A 5,239-nucleotide genomic window follows, 5' to 3' on the forward strand; every position below is an offset into this window, starting at 1 on the left:
TTTTTTTTTTTTTTTTTTTTTTTTTTTTGAGACAGAGTTTTGCTCTTGTTGCCCAGGCTGGAGTGCAACGGCACAATCTCGGTTCACTGCAACCTCCCCCTCCCGGGTTCAAGTGATTCTCCTGCCTCAGCCTCCCGAGTAGCTGAGATTACAGGCACGTGCCACCATGCCTGGCTAATTTTGTATTTTCAGTAGAGATGGGGTTTCTTCATGTTGGTCAGGCTGGTCTCAAACTCCTGACATCAGGTGATCCACCTGCCTTGGCCTCCCAAAGTGCTGGGATTATAGGTGTGAGCCACTGTGCCCGGCCAACAGTAATTTTTCAAAGCTTAGTTTCTTCATCTATAAAATGAAAATGATAGTAATAGCACTGAATTCCTTGGGTTGTTTTCAGTATTAAATCAGAGAATGCATGTAAAATATAGCACAATGCCTGGCATATAGTAAGGGTTCAATAAAATAATTAATACTATTGTTATAAATTTTAATTGCAATTTTATGCCATTAAAGTCCACTTACTTCACTAATGACACAAGTTCAGTTCACAATCAAGTTCTGTGTCATAATTTAAAAAAATTCTTTATACTCAGGGAAAAGTGTTCATAATTACAAAATATTTTGGAATATTTATAGTAATCATAAAATTTATTAAAATTCTTAGAAAGGTCATTTTGTTATAAAAATCAGAAATTACTAAAAGGAGATAATAATGTGATGAGAATTAGAAATAATTTAAATATTATGCAATCTAAATTGAAGGTTGATAAAAAACTAAACATTCTTAATTGTTTATATGACCTGATATAGTCAAGGACATCATTAACGTGGAAGCCATCTATAGCTGGTTACATGTTCACGCGAAGCCTATATATCTGCAGGTGAGATAAAAGGAAATATATGACTTCAAAATGTTCATCTTTTCCCATTTTGAAACCTTTATGGGACACTTATAATGTTCTGGTTAAGCATATTCTATAATATAATCTAAATTTTAAAGACTTAATTCATAGGCCGGGCGCGGTGGCTCAAGCCTGTAATCCCAGCACTTTGGGAGGCCGAGACGGGCGGATCACGAGGTCAGGAGATCGAGACCATCCTGGCTAACACGGTGAAACCCCGTCTCTACTAAAAAATACAAAAAAACTAGTCGGGCGAGGTGGCGGGCGCCTGTAGTCCCAGCTCCTGGGGAGGCTGAGGCAGGAGAATGGCGTAAACCTGGAGCTTGCAGGGACCGGAGACCCGCCCACTCCCCCCCAGCCTGGGGGACAGAGGGAGACTCCGTCTAAAAAAAAAAAAAAAAAAAAGACAATTCACAATGATGAAGAATTGCTTTTCTTTTAAATCATGATTTTTAAACAGAATCTCTTAGTTTAACTAAAGAAGACTATAAATATATAATTTCTAAACTATGCAATACAAAATTGTATTTAAAACCATGTTGAATTTACCTCTCTTCAGATATATCTAGACATCGATGATTATAACCATTTCTACTTTCAATAATGAATGTCCACACCTTAAATTTACAAATGTATATTCTTTTTATAAATGACAGGAATATGCCAGTCCAAGGGAAAACATAAAGCATGTGTTTCAAAATGACTAAAGGAGCTGCTCAAATGTCTATGGATTATGGGCAATCCTACTGATTAATTTTCTTTGCTGTCTTTTACTTTTGTCTACTTTAAAGTCCATTTAAGCATTCAATGGCTATTGATCAGCTAAAAAACAACACACCTCTAATTCAGTGGTTAGATAATTTACAATTTCCCCCCGGAAACATTAAGAATATTGCTCAGAAGATGTGTTAAAAGACTGCAGTGAACAATGACAGAAATGTGCTGTGTGCATGTATTTATAAACCCCAGTGCCTACTCAACCGAAACTTTTTGGTAAAAGAAAGATATCTGATAATTAAGTATGTCAATCTGATGGAAATGCCACAGAGCAAAAATGCACACTCATTGGATCTGCTTAACAGTCATCTCAATTAGAAACTGAAGAAGGCATTTCTACATGATGTTACCTTCAAAAATAGGTTTTCTACATAATGTACATGGTCTCTGCCGATTCCCTATGAACTCGAAATCCTATAAACTGGAACAAATCTAAGCTGGAACAAATCAGACTTTCATGTAACAGCTTCAGTTCCAACTTAGGTTAGAAAGAAACTTTTCTCTTACTATAGCCTGGTCCTAAGTAGAAAGCAAGAAATGATACTATTTGTTATTTCAGTAAACAATAAAGGAATTGTGTTTTCTAAGACTGGGCAGGAATGGGGGAGAGATCTTAAGGTGTCATATCCTCTTATTAATCAACTATTTATTCTTAAGATGAGTTCCAAGGCCTAGCCGATCACTAGTTAAAGGGCAGCTAGGTGCCCTTTAGAAAGGTGAAAGAAGAAGGGTATGGGAAATCCCTTTATTTTCTTTTTTATTTTTTTATTGAGACAGAGTCTCATTCTGTCACCCACACTGGAGTGCAGTGGCATAATCTCGGCTCACTGCAACCTCCACCTCCTGGGTTCAAGCAATTCTCCTGCCTCAGCCTCCCGAGTAGCTGGAATATACAGGTATCCACCGTCGTGCCTGGCTAATATTTGTATTTTTAGTAGAGATGGTATTTCACCATGTTGGTCAGGCTGGTCTCGAACTCCTGATCTCAAGTGATCCACCCACCTCGGCCTCCCAAAGAGCTGGGATTACAGGCATGAGCCACTGCGCCAGGCCTGGGAAATTCATTTTTAAACACATTTTTCTCTGCCACTTATCAGGGGGAGAAGAAAAGGGCAGCACTAAAGGTCAAAATATAATGTAGCTCTGGTCCTCCCATACAATGCACACCCCAAAAGAGGAATCTAAGAATGCCTTTTTTTTTTTTTTTGAGACGGAGTCTCGCTCTGCTGCCCAGGCTGGAGTGCTGTGGCCGGATCTCAGCTCACTGCAAGCTCCGCCTCCCGGGTTCACGCCATTCTCCTGCCTCAGCCTCCCGACTAGCTGGGACTACAGGCGTCAGCCACCTCGCCCGGCTAATGTTTTTGTATTTTTTAGTAGAGACGGGGTTTCACCGTGTTAGCCAGGATGGTCTCGATCTCCTGACCTCGTGATCCGCCCGTCTCGGCCTCCCAAAGTGCTGGGATTACAGGCTTGAGCCACCGCGCCCGGCCCTTTTTTTTTTTTTTTTTTTTTTTTACAATAGTAAAGAAAATAGAGCAATTAGAAACCTGAAAAGGACGATAGGTTAATTCAAAGTATTTTTAAATGACTGAAAAGTAGCTTTGGTTAAAAGGAAACATTCTTCCTTAGTCTATGAAGTTACAATTGCATGGTTTAGTTGGAGGTTATAAAGCACAGTCCCATGTGTTACATTTTAAAGTTACACTAAATTATAAAGTACTTACTCTTAAACTCAAGCCTTTTCATGCCAGACTGTTGCTGTGAGCCCTGTACAAAACATGCTTAATAGGAGTATAATATATAGTTTTCTTAATAAGATGTGAATAATAATCATTAATATGAGATCCAAGAAAAGCCCATAAGAAAGCCAGAAAAATCTTATTAAACTTAACTAACTTAAGACATGGAATACTGGAATGAAGTCTACAATCCTCAAGCCAAAACACTCACCAACCACCGATGTTGCTCAGTGAGAATTTTAAGCTGTGGGAGAAGGAGGTCAGGGGTAAAGAGGTTAAAAAAAAACAACAACAACAATTTGGAGCTCAGTGTAGAGTTTCACCCCATGCATTAGGGAGAAGCATTTTAACAATCAAACAATACTTCATAAATAAATCTTTACTAGGGATTGCTTTATAATGAAAAAAACCAACCAACCAAAACAAAACAAAGTTCTAGACTAATACCTAAAAAACAAAGACCCAGAATATATAACCTCGTTAGATCCTCATCATGTATAAGTGGAAACAAAGACAGAGTCATTAATCTGATTTCTTTCTAAACTTCTAAAGTGCTGGGGAGAAAATCCACCACAGTAGTATGCACTGAGATCTGTCACCTTGTTCCTTCCTGTCCAGGGCTAGGGGACTCTTCCTCCATGAAGTACCCTTTCCTCACCCACAACACACTCCATCCCTCAAAGGGAAACTTGCAATGCCAGGTCAAGGAATTTGGGGAAACGGGAAGATTTCTGAGCAGAGGAGTGATATAATGAAAGCAGTGTTTTAGGAAAGAGGAGGTGGGCAGGCCCAAGTGACCACAGACACACAAATAGGGTCCGAAGGAATGAATGTACTAACTGTCCATCCTTGCTTCTTACTAGCACAACAAAATAGTGCTTGGAAACAGTAAATTGCTTACATTCCTGTAGAAAGCATTAGGCTTGAATCTCAAAGTATTTGGTAACTGTTAGAACCCTGTACCATTCAAATGGGGAAAAGAAACTGATTTCACTAAATTAACTCAGCAAATTCACATAGAATAAAGGTATCAAATTTGGCCTTGAAGTCTTTCATTTTATTCTGCTTTCTAGATTCAGAAAAATACATATGAACAAAGAAAAGACAAAAGTCTTATTTAGGAACTGAGGGTTCATCCACCAGTTTTATAAGCTACTGACTCCTTTATGGTTACTTCCACTAGATTGGTAAATGTCCTGAAGATGGTCAGAGTTGAGCAAACAGAAAGGTTATTCCCTGACTGACTCTCCCTGGGGCACAGTCTCCTGGTCCCTCTCCATCTTCCCCTAAAGTTTGGAATATCTCATGTAATTTATTAAATACTGTACTGAAAGTGAAAAACAGAATGGTTGTATAGGTACACACTATCAACACACACAGCTGAAAGCACACTGGGCCTGGGCCCAGGAAAAGATCAAAATTCAAAATCGGAAGTACAGTTTCTACCAAGTGCATATTGCCTCTGCAGCACTGTAATGGCAAAAAATCATAACTCAAACTCTAAGTTGCAGACTATCTGTATTGAATAAATGCTTCAGGCTGGGTGCTGTGGCTCACACCTGTAATCCCAACAATTTGGGAGGTCGAGGCGGGTAGATCACTTGTGGTCAGGATTTCGAGACCAGCCTGGCCAACACGGTGAAACCCTGTCCTACTAAAACACAAAAATTAGCTGAGCATGGTGGCATGCATCTGTAGTTCCAGCTACTCGAGACGCCGAGGCAGGAGAATTTCATGAACCTGGGAGGCAGAGGTTGCAGTGAGCCGAGATTGCGCCACTGCACTCCAGCCTGGGCAACAGAGCGAGACTGTTTCAAAAAAACA

At 39.6% G+C, this 5,239-nt stretch overlaps 1 protein-coding gene across 5 annotated transcripts in view; it reads right to left on the bottom strand.

The window, feature by feature from the left end:
* DISP1 (dispatched RND transporter family member 1) overlaps window positions 1-5,239 on the bottom strand; it is a 213,308-nt gene that overhangs the window by 48,187 nt on the left and 159,882 nt on the right. The gene's annotated exons all lie outside the window — the stretch shown is intronic.

The sequence above is a fragment of the Rhinopithecus bieti genome, unplaced genomic scaffold (assembly GCF_001698545.2).
Source record: "Rhinopithecus bieti isolate Rb0 unplaced genomic scaffold, ASM169854v2 scaffold_1673, whole genome shotgun sequence".
In the NCBI taxonomy this organism is placed as follows: Eukaryota; Metazoa; Chordata; class Mammalia; order Primates; family Cercopithecidae; genus Rhinopithecus; species Rhinopithecus bieti.